Genomic DNA, 16,033 nt, shown 5'->3' with positions numbered 1-16,033 from the left:
TCTTTAGGGGCACCTGAAAGCCTCAGTAGGATGATTTGCTCACTCTGGGGAAAATTGTCCAAAGTAACCTCTTTCACCCCATTTCAGAGAAGCTGGTTCCAGAGCCCTCTCAGACATCAGTGAGCTTTTATTTAATTTACCTCAGAAAGATCTGGTCCCATTATAAATGGCCTTGCCTTCCCTTGACAAGTCATTCCCTCAAATAGAGGGATGAGGTCACAACAACTGGAAGCCAAAACTAAGTGAATCTCATTGAACTTTTTTTTTCAATTTTGTTTCTGTTTGGGGTTTGACCACAACATCATCTTTCTTTGCCTGTGTTTCTTCTACTTTAAACAGGCCAACTCACCTGCACAATCAGGTTCTGCCATAAACAAAATTTTTATGTAGCTGAGTTTTGTTTAGGGTTCTTTTCTTTTTTTCCCATAATAAATTTTTTATTTCATTAACTATTTCCTAATTAACATAAATTTTTTTTAGCGTTTAATTTTTAAAAAATTGAGTGCAAATTCTCTCTCTCCTTTCCTCTCCTCTCCTTGAGAAGGTAAGCAGTTTGATGATATCAATTATACAGGTGATATCAATTATACAGAACTCATGCAAAACATATTAGCCATGTTCCAAAAAAAAAAAAAAATAGAGATAAAAAACCTCAAGAAAAACTAAGAAAGTTAAAAAAAGTATGCTTCAATCTGCATTCAGAGTTCATCAGTTATCCTTCTGGAGGTGGATAGCATTTTTTATCATGGTTTCCTTTGGAATTCTCTTGAATCATTCCTGTGATCACAGTAGCTAAAATTGATCATAATTCGGTATTGCTGGTACTGTGTATAATGTTTTCCTGGTTCTGTTCACTTCACTTTGCATGAGTTCATTTAAATCTTCTTAGGTTTTTCTGAAACCATTTTGCTCATCATTTCTTACAGCATAATAGTGTTCTATCAAAGTCATATTGTTCTGTCACAACTTGTTCGGCCCCTTCCCCAATTGAAAAGTTTCCCCTCAATTTCCAATTCTTTGTCACCATAAAAGGAGCTGCTATAAATAGGCCCTTTTGCACAAATAGGCCCTTTTCCCTTTACGTTGATATCTTTGGGATATAGACCTACTATACTATTGCTAGGTAAAGGGGTATGAACAGTTTTATAACCCTTTGGGCATAGTTCCAGATTGCTCCCCAGAATATTTTGTACTAGTTCACAACTCCACCAACAGAGTATATTAGTGTTTGGGGTGCTTTTCTATTGCCTTTTGTGTACTTTCTTCTCTCCTTTTAGCAATACCCTTCCATTACTTAGGTCTTCAGTATACAGCTGTATTTTCTACAAGTTTTCCAAATTAGCAATTATATAATCCTGCAGATTTTAAAAACTGCTGAAATGCAAGTATTATTATCTTTATTTTTTTTACTTATGAGAGAACTGAGATTCAAAGAGGCCATGATTTAATGTGGTGCTGAAGCTTATTTGTATTTGCAATAACTTATTGGCGGATGTTGATCATTCAATGCCTTATTATACTCATGTGGAGTTGGGGAAATCTTGATAGAAGAGAGATCCTTTTTTTTTTTTTTTTTTTTTTACTTCCTGTTTCCAGAGAGGACCCACTGGGTTCTAGGTCTGGTCTTTACATAGTCACTAGGGATGAAACTAAGAATTCCTTAGTAGATAAATGATCAAAGTAATTCTCAAATGAAGAAAAGCAAAATTGCCAACAACTATTTTTAAAAGGCTCAAAGTCGCTAATAATTAGAGAAATACAAATTCAAACAGCTCTGAGGTATCACTTCATGCTCATTAATTTGGCCAAGTTGGTGTGTAGTTGATCAGTCATTTCAGTACTATCTGACTCTTTGTGACCACATTTGGGGTTTCTTGGCAAAGATGCTAGTCATTTGCTATTTCCTTTTCTAGCTCATTTTATGGATAAAGAAACTGAAGCACATAGGCTTAAGAGATTTGCCTAGAGTCACACAACTAGTGAGTATCTGAAGTCAGATTTGAACTGAGGAGGATGAGTCTTCCTGATTTCAGACTCAGCACTCTTGCCACTGTGCCTCCTAGTTGCCCTTGCCAAGATGCTAGAACATGGGAAACTCAATATAGACAGAAGTGAGGTTTAGGTAAAATGAGATAGGGAAGAGAAGGAACACAAATTCCTAACTAGTAAATGGGTTCAACTTCTGTTCTCAAGGAGTTTATGTTCAGTTGGAAAGAGGAAAAGGAACAACTTCTCAGTGATCCTACCATTGCGTTTATCTCCAAAGATCAAGAAAGCACTTGGTTTATGAAAATAGCTATAGCAGCATTATTTGTAATTAGTAAAAAATTGGAAACAAATTGTGTACTTGACTGAGGAATAGCTGAACCAACTGTGACATATGAATGTAATGGAAAATACTGCACCATAAAGAATATATGAAGAATGTGAAGAATTTGAACACATATGATCATGTTTTATAGGAAGAGAAGCTGCGTAAACAGAGCAGAACAAAAAAAATATACACAATATATCAGGAAAATGAAGATGGCTTTAAATAGCCACAAAATAGGTAAAAAAATACATGAAACATATTTGCATTCTTTCTTTCCCAAATGGAAAAATGGAAAATTTATTGCCAGTCAAAATTGCCTCCCTCTCCTTTGTTATTTCACATAACTATTTTCGGGGATTGTAAATTGTAGGAGATGTATTTGAAAGTACAGTGGGGACCTATATAATATGCCTAAGCAGAGTTTTTTGATAAATATATATTTTTTTAAAATATGAAAGCTGTGATGTGAACCCAGGTCACCTGACTTCCATTCGAGCACTTTTTTGGACTACAGTTTCCTACCTCCTACTTTATGACTTTGCCTTAACTCTGTATCATACCTTACCTGTCTAGTATGCCATTCCTACAAGACCTTCCATGTCGTAGAAACAAATCTGATGAACTCTTTTGTAATAATGAGGAATAACTGCTTAATAAGTAGAACTACCAGAAAATCAGTTTACATTTTAATAAGAACTTTTTAAAGACAACAAGAGGATCGAGCTAAATTATATGCTCTTGAGGGCAGAGATACTTTTACTGTGTAGCTCTTCCCTGTGGGGACACTTAAATGATTTGTTGGTGATGGTAAGGATAATCATAATAATGAATAAAAGAAGGCTACACTCAACTATTTCCTTTAAAAACTTAAAAAAATTCTAAACCTAGTATCTATCAAAGTAAAGAAAATAAAATGATCATACTTGAAACTCCAAATTATATATATTTTGTTAAGAAAATACATGTGAGCAGCTAGGTGATACAGTGAATAGAACACTGGTCTTGGAGTCAGGTAGATATGAGTTCAGGCATTTACCAGCTGTGTGATCCTGGACAAATTTCTTAAACTTTACTTGTCTTAGTTCCTCATCTATAAAATGGGGACACACTGGAGAAAAAAAAATGGCAAAACACTCTAGTATTTTTTTTTAAGAAAACCCCATGGACAACAGTCCATGGCGTCGTGTAAAGTTGGACGTGACTGAGGGACTGAACAGTAATAAGAAAGAAAATACATATATTAACCTTAACAAAAATAGTAAAAATGTCCTGCTTATTTTATATCTCCTTTGGATCTTTTTTCCCCTGTGAATTATTTTCCATTGGATTTTGTTGCTGTTACTGATGCTCTTTTTTAAAATAGTCAGATCTAGTTCTGTAGAGTTGTTTTGATTCTTTCCTTACCCTGTATCACTTAATGTAAGTTTTCCCTTATTTCTTTGATTTCTTCATATTTGTTATTCCTTATGGCTCAATAGCATTCCATTACATTGTTATGCCATTTGTTCAGTCATTCATTAATTGTAAGAAATACATGTTATTTCCAGGTTTTTGCTATTATGAAAAAAACTCATAAAAATATTTTTGTACTACCTCCTGCTTTCCCCTCCTCCAACTCTTTTAATAATACCTTAGGGCATATAGCGATAGGATCACTGAGTCAAAGGTTATGAATAATTTTATATGTACTCAACTTTTTCCTGGCATCCATTTTGATAATTAAAAACACACACACACACACACACACACAAACCCAAAACCAAACTACAATTCATATTGATCACTCATTCACTCATTCCCCCACTCAGCATTTATTGAATGTTAAAAAGACAAGAAAATTATTGACTTGAATTTCTGAGAGCCTAATAGAAATTCTTAGGGATTCAGGACTGAGCAATTGGAACTTTAATCCATCAGACAGGGGTGAAACTGGCATTTGCCTTAGCTGTGTCTATGCAAATAGAGATCCCTAAGCTAACTAATAATGCAAATAAGAAAGCACAAGAGCACATTTAAGCTATTATTTTTTACTTAATAGTATTTTATTTTTTTTCCTATTACATGTGAATAGAGTTTTCAACATTCACTTTTGTAAGATTTTGAGTTCCAAATTTTTCTCCCTCCTTCATTTCCCTTCCTCTCCCCCAGACAGTAAGCAATCTGATATAGGTTATACATGTACAATTATGTTAAACATATTTCCACATTAGTCATGTTGTGAAAGAAGAATCAAAACAAAAGGGAAAAACATGAGAAAGAAACAAAAAAGTGAAAATAGTGTGCTTTGATCTGCATTCAGACTCCATAGTTCTTTCTCTGAGTGTGGATAGCATTTTCCATCATGAGTTTTTTGGAATAGTCTTGGATCATTGTATTGCTGAGAAGAGCTAACTCTTATCATAGTTGATCATCGCACAATGTTGCTATTATTGTGTACAGTGTTCTGGTTCAGCTCACTTCACTCAGCATCAGTTCACATAAGTCTTTCCAGGTTTTTCTGAAATCTGCCTGCTTATTATTTCTTATAGTACAATAGTATTCCATTGCATTCATATACTACAACTTGTTCAGCCATTCCCCAATTGATAGGTATCCCCTCAATTTCTAATTCTTGGCCACCACAAAAAGAATACGCATATTTAAGTTATTAGAAAGAATAAACAGTGCCATATTTTATCAGAATGCACTACACAGTGAAGTAGGTACATAAAATTTTCTGTTGAATTGAAGACTCCAGAAGAAACAACTGCACTGTGGAAATTAAGATGTTATTAAAAAATCATTTACAATAAAAAAGGCCTCAAAGACCTTTACTTGCCAACAATGGATTCAAATGACTATGTACTTAGAAGCATAGTATCTTGAAACTAGAAACAATCTTAGGATGATCTAATAAATTTTCAGAGGCCTGAACTGCCTGTTCCCCTCTCCAGCAGGACATGCAATCAGTCAATACCTGGAGCAGAATTTTTTTAAAAGCCTGCTTTCCTCACTACTGCAGCTGGGACTGCTTGTAAACTCTATGTGTACCTCAATATCTTGAACACAGGGATAGGGATGTGAACTTTGTGATTTCACTGGTGTAGAGAATTCTCTGGTGAGAAACCACCCTCTACCAACGTAGGTTGGCAACTTCTCTTCAATTTATGGTATTAGAGAGCTGTCTGGAGCACAAAAATTAAGTGACTTGCTCAGGACCACATGTTTAGTGTTCTTTAGAGGCATGACTTGAAAATGTCTTCTTAGCTTTGAGGCCAGCTCCCTCCCCATTATGCCATGCATGTTGTGGTGATTTGGCATTGAAGTCAGAATTATGGTAACATTTATTGGGAACTATATATAAAGGTAGATTGGCAACTATTGAGATAAATTGTGTAATGGCAAGGTTGAGCTATTTGAAGGTTCCTTTTGATCCTGGTGCAATGGGCCTAGATCCTGCTATCCAAGTCTTTTGACTTGTCGTTGTCCAGTGGTCTTTCAACTATGAACTGTAGTCTTTCAAAAAAAATTGTATAATTTAAACTTTTCACCAATTTATATTGCTTTCATTCCCAGAAGATCACAAAATGTTTCATGGTTTAAGAGGTCATAGGTTATCTAGTTATCTAACCTCTGTGGTCATCTAGTCTAATATTTGTCTGAGTCATGAATCCAGATTAATTAGATTAGACAGGAGGAATTTGCAAGGGGTTGGGGGAGGAGATGCAGTGTGAAAGAGAGAAAAACAAAATAGCCACAAGAAGCTTGAAAACTGGTAGCATGACCATTTGATGAGTCTGAGTAAGGCGGAAAGCATCCCTCAAAAGCTTGGTATGACTGCGGCTAAGTGAAAAGGAATTGTCTCCTATGGAGAGGCTGTAGGTACTCCTGGTACATGACTTTTCTTATTGACTACTTGAAGGGAATTTCTTTTTCTCACTTCTATTGTGAGTCCCTATTCCTTTTTTTTCCTCATGAAGGAATCAATATTTTCATGAGCAAATATATCTCTATACAGCTGCTGCTGTATTAATCCATTTGAAATTACAAATATAATAAACATAATGTAAAATGATAGTGTAAAATTCTTAATGTACAGCTAAAGACTGAACACTTCAAACATGAACCCAGAGGTTGAATTGTTTTTTTAAGAATTAATTTTGTTAATTCAGAACTTAAGAAAGACAAAGCAAAATGAGAGTCTCTACTTCCATAGTAGAACAGAAGAAGAGTACATGAAAACCTATTATGTATGACTTGCTTTATAAAAATAATAAATTCAACATGAACATTTTCAGAACTTTCCTGCATGTCTATGGTTCTTTCTAGCTTTCTTTCTGTTCTCTTTTGTGCATTTAAAAATGCTTCAATGATTTTATTTTCTTTTTGTTCTTTCTTTATTTTTTAAAAATTTGTTTTCAGTTTCCTACAACTTCTTTTTTTGACTACACTTTCATCACTTCTTCCATTTCTCTCTCACATCCCACACTTAAAAAAAAAAGAAAGAAAAAAGAAAAACTGTTGTAACAAGTGTGTAGAAACAAAACAAATTCCTAGGTGGTTTGTCTCTAAAACTGTATGTCTTATTCTGCATCTTGAGCTCATCATCTCTCCATTGGGAGGTGGGTAGCATGGGCTATCATTGGATCATTGGAATTGTGATTGTTTATTTCATTGATTGGAGTACTTAAGTCATTCAAGGCTGTTTTTCTTTATAATGTTGCTAATGATCAGTGAACAATTATGATTCCAAATGACTGATAATGAAGCATACTGCCCATCTCTTGACAGATAGGTAATAGACTCGAGATGCAAAATGAGACATTAAACAAAATGAAACAAAACATGGCCAATGTGACAGTTTGTTTTGCATGACAGTACATATTTGCTATGAGGATTTGTTTTGCCATTCTCTTTTTCTAGTGGGTAGGAGGAAGAGAAAATGAATGCTTGTTAATGAAAATAAAAATGTTGTTATTGTATAAATTGTTCTCCTACTTCTCACTTTACTCTGCATCATTTCCTACAAATCTTCCCAAAGTTCTTTGAAATTGTCCTTTTCTTCATTTCTAGGGATCAAATTGAACCAATTGAGAAAGGTTACAATTACACATACCTTCATCTCCTCAAGTCAAGACAAATTGAGCATAGAACTTTCAAGCAGAAATCTGTGGTTGGGTACATGTAAACACAATCAAAATCTAATAGCCTATAATTAAAACTCAATGGAAAGAACATGATTAGAGCAATCAACAATTACAGAATATCAGTCTTAATGTACACTTTTTAACTTATAAGTTGGGCCATAGTAGATTTGAAAAGTATCCTAACAAAAACACGTACAATATTAATGAAACATTCTAAAGCAGCTATAGAGATTAATATTTCCTTGTCAAAAAGGAGGAAGAAGATTAATATATGATCTCAGAACATATAACTAATTAATAAGTGAAATACCTGTAGAAATACATTTAGTTTAAGGAGACATGGTTTCACTGAGTAGTAGTAAAAGCGGATGATAGGTACATGCCATTGGATTTGTCAAATATGACTGAAAGTAGTTTACCTCCCGATGGATCCCACAAAACATCTAAGATCCAAGAGTGGAGTCAAAAGATCCTCCTGGGGCAATACTCTCATAGAGTGTCAACAAAGAAATGTTGAGTAAATCATAAAGATTTGTTTATAAAAATGAAGGAGTTATGATGGTCATTCAGGACCAGGTAATTGCCACCAGATATTACAGATAGGTTATCCTTAAAGAGCTCAGAATTAATGAGCTTAATTAATTAATTAGTTAATGCAGATTATGCAAGAAAATGGCAGATACTATGAAACGCAGTAGTTCAGGTTATAAAAATTAGCACCTGTCAAATACCTAGCAAGGCACAGGTTGGTGGTGAAAATTACACATCAGAAACCCACCATCTTTTACAGATGGAGACACCAAACAAATACTTATGTTGAAACAGCACTGAGAGTTTGGTAAACAAATTATATTGGCACTATATAGGTGTATTATCACAGAATCATCCCCTTCCCAAAAAAACACAACTATTGATCACAAACAACTGGATATGACATTGATCTATAAAATTTAAAAATATATACATTTTCTCTCTTTTTAAAAAAATTATTAATTAATTTATTTTAAGTTTTCAACATTCATTTCCACAAAATTTTGAGTTCCAAATTTTCTCCCCACCTCTCCCCTCCCCTACCCCAAAATACCAAGCATTCTGATTACCCCTTCCACCAATCTGCCCTCCCTTCTAACATCCCTCCCTTCCCTTATCCCCATCTTCTCTTTTGTCCTGTAGGGCAAGATAAATTTCTATACCCCATTACCTGTATTTCTTATTTCTCAGTTGTATGCAGGAACAATATTCAACATTTGTTCCTAAAACTTTGAGTTCTAACTTCTCTTCCTTCCTCGTTCCCCACTCATCCCCACTGAGAAGGCAAGCAATTCAATATAGGCTATATATGTGGTTTTGCAAATGACTTCCATAATAGTCATGTTGTGTAAGACTAACTATATTTCCCTCCATCCTATCCTGCCCCCATTTCTTCTATTCTCTCTTTTGACCTTGTCCCTCCCCAAAATGTTTACTTCTAATTGCTCCCTCCTACCATTTGCCCTTCCTTCCATCATCCTCCCCACCCTGCTTATCATCTTCTTCCCTACTTTTCTATATTGTGAGATAGGTTTTCATACCAAATTGAGTGTGCATGTTATTCCTTCCTTGAGCCAAATGTGATGAGAATAAGCTTCACTTTTTTCCCCTCTCACCTCCCCCCTTTTTCCCCCCATTGAAAAGTCTTTTTCTTGCCTTTTTTATGAGAGATAATTTGCCCCATTCCATTTCTCCCTTTCTCCTCCCAATATATTCCTCTCTCACCCCTTAATTTTATTTTTTTAGTTATGATCCCTTCCTATTCAACTCACCCTGTGCTCTCTCTCTCTCCGTATGTGTGTGTGTGTGTGTGTGTGTGTGTATAATCCCACCAACTACTCAGATACTGAGAAAAGTTTCAAGAGTTACAAATATTATCTTTTCATGTAGGAATGTAAACAGTTCAACTTTAGTAAGTCCCTTATGATTTCTCTTTCCTGTTTACCTTTTCATGCTTCTCTTGATTCTTGTGTTTGAAAGTCAAATTTTCTTCTCAGCTCTGGTCTTTCCATCACGAATGCTTGAAAGTCCTTGATTTCATTGAAAGACCATTTTTTCCCCTGAAGTATTATACTCAGTTTTGCTGGGTAGATGATTCTTAGTCTTAATCCTAGTTCCTTTGACTTCTGGAATAGAATATTCCACGCCCTTTGATTCCTTAATGTAGAAGATGCTAGATCTTGTGTTATCCTGATTATACTTCCACAATACTTGAATTGTTTCCTTCTAGCTGCTTGCAATATTTTCTCCTAGACCTGGTAACTCTGGAATTTGGCTACAATGCTCCTAGGAGTTTCTCTTTTTGGATCTCTTTCAGGAGGTGATGGGTGGATTCTTTCAATATTTATTTTGCCCTCTGCTTCTAGAATCTCAGGGCAGTTTTCCTTGATAATTTCATGAAAGATGATGTCTAGGCTCTTTTTTTGCTCATGGCTTTCAGGTAGTCCCATAATTTTTAAATTGTCTCTCCTGCATCTATTTTCCAGATCAGTTGTTTTTCCAGTGAGATATTTCATATTATCTTCCATTTTTTCATTCTTTTGGTTTTGTTTTGTGATTTCTTGGCTTCTCATAAAGTCATTAGCTTCCATCTGTTCCATTCTAATTTTGAAAGAACTATTTTCTTCAGCGAGCTTTTGAACCTCCTTTTCCATTTGGTTAATTCTGCTTTTTAAAGCATTCTTCTTCTCATTGGCTTTTCATTCATTCATTCATTCATTCATTCATTCATTCATTTATTTATTTATTTTTACATTTTCAATGCAACTTTGTTATCATAATTTGAAAAGTATTCAGAGTATAGCAGTTAACTATAAACTAACACAATACTTCTTTGTCAGCTTCCATATCACAATTCAAGATATTGTTTTCTTTAGCGAGTGTTATTCCCTCTGGGAGGGGATATTCAAAAGGGGAAAGTGGTCCTACAATCCAACCAGAAGGAATACTATCTTCTAAGAAACAGAATAATTTTTCTATACCTCCCTGGGTTTGGGTCAGCTTAAACAGGCTCTGGGTCACATGATGCTTGTCTAGATCTTGAAAACCACCACTTATGGAAAAGGTAGAATGAAGCTCCTGCATGTCATAACAAGCCTATTGGAGACTGTCTTGGAGGCTGCTTGGGAGATCTTGGACTTTAGGCATGAGGTCCATGAAGGCCAACTGTAATTTCAGGGCAATGCTAAGGGACATGTCCAGAGTCAGGGCTTCCAGGAGCTGTGTATCACTATCCACATTTTCAGACTGGTTTTTATTCTTCTTGATCCACATCTCAAGGAGGGCCTTATGGTAATTCTGCTGATCCTTAGAATCTTGCTTGCATTGATAAGTCTATTCACTCACTTCATAGAGTTGGTACAAGAGTTTTCTGATGTTGTTCTTGACACCTCTGATATTTTTCACAGCATTTTTATGTGACTGGAGGTTGCTTGGCAGAGAACCTAGTGATATGAAATAGCCTTTGTCTCTTGAAGAGTTTTCTTAAAACAATCTCCATCTTCCTCTGAAGATTCTTGGATATTAGCCATGTCCAGCCAGATTGGGAGGTATTTGTCCATATGAAGTTTTGATTCTTCTAGTGTTTGTTTCTCCTCTTGGATTTCAGACAAGATTTTCTCTTCATGAGACACAGACCTTGTGACAACACTATTGACACTTGTGCTATCTTGCTTGCCTGAGTCACCACTACTGGCATAGATTAATGAATCTTTTTCTTGTGATGACTGAACCTCCATCTCTTTAGATGAATGTAGTTCCTTTATTTGGTTCTCCTGAGAAGCGGGCAGTCCCCTCACCAGTATAAGCTGGAGTTTGGAGGCTCCTCATTGGCTTTTTGAACCTCTTTTGCCTATTAGATGTCCCATACCTAATAATCAAAATCTTCAAGCTATATGAAGCTTCCCAAAGCTTTCAAAATGGAATCAAAAAGAAATTAAAACCATGTAGGAAAAACAAACAATCCAAAACAATTATGTGGCTGAAATATATATCATACTTGCTATCTTGTCTGCAACTAGAGTTCTCTCAAAGAATCTTGTAGGCTTACAGCTACAGAAAATAAATTTACATTCTAATACTTTTATATAATTATAAAAACTAGTTTCTTCCTGTACAAAAAAATCGCCTGCAGATCATGAAATATAAAAGAATAATGGCAGTTTTATTACTTGTCCCAGTACTGTTTCTATCTGAATTCCATCAAAAAAGAAAAGAACAAGATGAACAGTGACAATAACAACAACAACAACTATAATACTAGTCTTGATCCACATGTTTGAAACACTAAAATGGACGATAATAGATTCAGAAAACATCTAGACAAAAACCCGTACGATAGCAACAAAATAGGGGACCCATCATCCATTTCAAGGCAGCTGTAAAAAGATAAACACTTCCTTGTCAAACAAGGGAGAAAAGAGTTGTTAAATGTACTCAGATCACACTATAAACAGGTTTGAAACAAACTGAAATAGCTATCCCTTCACAGAGCAAGAGTAAAGGCTAGAATAGGTACGTGCCTTTGGAATTGTCCAGTGTAAACAAATATGTTCTACATTTGGATGGAACTAATGAAACTGTTAAGATCAAAGAGTAAAATCAAAAGACCTTCCATGGGTGACAGACATGTAAGCTCAATTAACAATATGTCAACAAGCACTGGAATGGCTGAATCATGTGAAGTTGTTTACAGAATTGAAGGAACTTCTGGTAGGGAATGCAAGACCACGTTATTGCCATGAGGAACTACAGAAAAGTTACCTATCCTTAAAAAGCCTAGACTTTTTGATCAATGCAGACTATACAAAGAAGCAGTAGAACTGTGTAACATAGCATAGCAGTTTGCAAAAACTTGATACATACATAGTATATAGCAAGACATGATCTGGTGAATTATAGAATTATATATATTATATTATATTATGTAATATTTTAATTATATAATGTAATATTATAATGATATACTGTTATATAATTAAGAATTATACATCATCACCTCTCTTATATAAGACAGCAATGTAGCCCAGTGGATAGGGTGTTGCAACTGGAGTCAGGAAGACCTGAGTTAAAATCTGACCTCAGACACTTTAGCTGTGTGAACTTTGGCAGGTCACTTAACCTCTGCTTTCCTCAGTTTCTTAAACTGTAAAATGGGGATAATAATAGCACCTATCTCTCAGGGTTGTTGTGAGGATCGAACAAGATAATATTTGTAAAGCTCTTAGCATAGTGTCTGGCATGTAGCAAGAGTGATTTGTTAGTTATTATTATTAATTAATAGACAGAAAACCCCCTTATTACTAATATAGATCTTAATATAGCCTCATGAATTCAACAGATAAATTATACTGGAATCAGAATATTATTACAGACAAAGTAATTGTTCATAATTACCCAGAAATAATACCGACTCCAAAAATGAAGAATGATAATTTTATAATAGATGCCACCACACAAAATTCTAATAATCTTCAAATTTTATAAATTGAAAAATCTTAAAATATGTAGAGACTCAGTGGAAAAACAATCAAAATCACATGGGAACAGGATGAAGTACGTAATATCCTTAAGATCCTATTCACTGCTGAAAATGTTCCAAAGATGTTTTCAGCAAGCCTAGAGAAGATGAGCTTCCATCCCAAAACTTTTACCTAATTCCTAAAAGCAGATATTTTACATGCCTGCACAATAATTTACAGAACACCAAACACAAAAGAATAATGGTTCAGCAACATATCCCAGGAGTCCATCAAATTAAGATGAGAACAAGTTAATAGGAATAATAATAAGGATATAATAATAAATCAAATAATTTTTCAGTGAGTTTAATGAAATGTGAGTTTAATAAAACGAGTTGAGAGATCTGGTGTTATGTCATGACCCTATCACTTGCCACTTACATGATCTTGTTACATTTCCCTGGGCCTCAGTTTCCTCATCTGCCCAGTGATTGGTTTTAGATGATCTTTAAGATGTCTTCGAGCTTTAACATTCTGTGACTATTCACATGATCTCTGTACTTTCTTGTAATAGCTTTCCCACTCTGGTACTTTGTTCATATTATTTATTGCACCTGAACCGACCTGATTTCATCACTCCTCATAATTCTATCCTTTTTCATGACTTATCTTAAATGCCATCTTCTCCATGAAGACTTGCTAGATTTTTTCCCTCAAACTCTATGCTATCTCTCTTTCTCAATGCTGTACTCCCAGAGTGCTTTGTACCTCTTTTATGAGGTACTTTGCCATTGCTACTTTATTTGTTTTTCTAAATGATAATTTTCATGCAGCTAGGGACTGTGTTTCACTCATCCTTATATTAATAACTTTTGCGTCTAATATAGAGCCACATCCTATCCAATCTAGCCATACTGACCCACTTGCTGTTCCTCACACAAGCCATTCTATCTTTCATTTCTGTGACTTCGTCCCCTATGTTGGGTCTTTTTCTTCTCCTCAGTCTTTTAGACTCCTCGTCTTCTTTCAAGACTCAACTCAGATGGAACTTTCTGCAGGACTCCTTCCCAGTCTCTTCTCCCCTCCATCTGCTGAAGCTATTACCTTCTAAGGCTATCTTCCATCAACTCTAAATATTTGTATGTGCCTAATTATTTGCATGTTGCCTCCCCAATGAAAATGTGAGCACCCTCGAAGGAGGGAATGTTTTTGCCTCTCTTTGTAGCCCCAGTGCTTAGTACAATGCCTTGTAGATTAATGGATTGATTATCTCCTAATAATAAATGTTTGTTGAATTATCTCATTTGATCTTCATTTGAAACTTGTAAGTGGGGCAGAACATTTTCTAGTCCCCATCTGGCTGATAAGAAAACGTAGGTAAGGGTAAAAACATTCTCAAGGTCATGAAGTTTATTAATAAGTAAGCAATAAAGACGGGTCTCCTGATCTTTGGTCCAACATGCTTTCTGTAAAAACCACTGCTCCCTCTCTTGGAGCTTGCCTTGTAGAACTATTCCTTTTTGAGGGGTAGAGAGCTCCCTGGATTTAGGTTGCTTCCCTTGTTCATCCTTGAAGGCAGAAGGTTTTTTCCACACTAAAGAAGCTAAGAATCTATGGCCGGAGTCCTGCTGCTGAGTACTAAGACTCTCTTAGAGAAGGAAGTGACTGTCATGGGCGAAGAATGTTTTCATAGTAAGCAGATCATCTAGGGAGATTAAAACTGGGCACCTTTGACTGCAGACCACTGGGCTCGCAGTTGTGCCAATGAGGCCCCACTGGAGCGTTCCCTAGGTAACAGTAGCAGAGGCTAAACAGATTTATGGGTGGGGTTAGCACTATGTGAGCACATTTTGTATCCATCTATCTATTTCTACAGTGTTGGTTTATACCACAGACCCACCAGGAGATAAATGGATAAATATGATCCATGGAAAGAAAAATATCTCCCCACCTCTTGGCCTCTGGTGTACTGAGTTCCTAGAAACACAGCCCATGTTCCCTGTTCTTTGAAGAGAAGAGAGGATCAAAGAATGGACTTACCCAGGTGGATTTTCATTATCTAAATGGTTTCTGGAAAAATGAGCTTCACTTCCCACCCCCACCCCTTTTCTCCATGACCACACAGACCTTAGTTGGAAGAAGTAAAACTTCCATTGCACAATATACCTGCTGTTGCTGAATTGCTATGAATGTATTCAATGTACTAGGCATGATATAAAATGTTTATTTTATTCCTGACCTCTAAGTGTTTGTTACCACTACCACTACCACTAACTCACTTTTATATAAAGTTTACAATCTAAATTAGCATAATACACATATTATATGTTACTATAAATGAAATCCATCACTTCAATTGAAGAAGTTCATTGAATGCCTATTTATGCAAGGCATTGTGCTAGGGATACAAAGAAAAAAATGAAATAATCTATTCCTTTGAGGAGCTAATATACTACTAGGGGAAAAGATCAGGGAAGTGGGGAGGGGGAGAATATAGCACAAACACAAGAAAACACAAAATAATTTTTGAGATTGAAAATGTTAATAATTGGGAGAATTGGGAAAGGGTTCATGTAAGAGGTTACATAATCTACTTATAGAACAAGAGTCTTGGAATAAGGAAGATCTGAGTTAAAATTCACCCTCAGACATTTTCTAGTTGTGAGACCCAGGGCAAGTCACTTAACTTCTGCTTGTCTCAGTTTTCTCAACTGTAAAATTAGGTCTCTAAGGTCCTTCCCAACCTTAACTCTTTGATCATGAGGTGGCACTTGATCTAAGTTTTGAAGGAAGGATTGCATGAGATGAGGAGAGGAGATGGGGATGTATTTCAGAAACAGGAATATCACTAGAACAAAAGGATAGGAACAAAAGGGAAGGGGATGTCATGGAATGGGAAGAGTTGTAGGCCAGCTTGCCTGGAACAGAGTATGCATATAAGGGAACACTATTAACTAAAGCTGGAGTGGTAAGTGAAAGCTGGGATGTGGAGGGCTTTAGGTGCTGGCTGAGGAGTTTGTAGTTTATCTTAATAACAACCGGAAGCCATTTTTGAGTATGGAAATGATATGGTCATTTCTGTGTTCTAGGAATATTAATTTGGA

The 16,033-nt window shown here is 35.6% G+C and overlaps 1 long non-coding RNA gene and 1 pseudogene across 1 annotated transcript in view; one reads left to right on the top strand and one right to left on the bottom strand.

The window, feature by feature from the left end:
* Positions 1 to 16,033, top strand: part of LOC140518586 (uncharacterized) — a 124,901-nt gene that overhangs the window by 98,221 nt on the left and 10,647 nt on the right. The window lies entirely within an intron of this gene.
* On the bottom strand, positions 10,063 to 11,238 carry LOC140526050 (perilipin-3-like; annotated as a pseudogene).

The sequence above is a fragment of the Notamacropus eugenii genome, chromosome 1 (assembly GCF_028372415.1).
Source record: "Notamacropus eugenii isolate mMacEug1 chromosome 1, mMacEug1.pri_v2, whole genome shotgun sequence".
NCBI lineage: Eukaryota > Metazoa > Chordata > Mammalia > Diprotodontia > Macropodidae > Notamacropus > Notamacropus eugenii.
The sequence above is the reverse complement of the archived record's forward strand: the minus strand, read 5'-3'. Positions and strand labels throughout refer to the sequence as shown.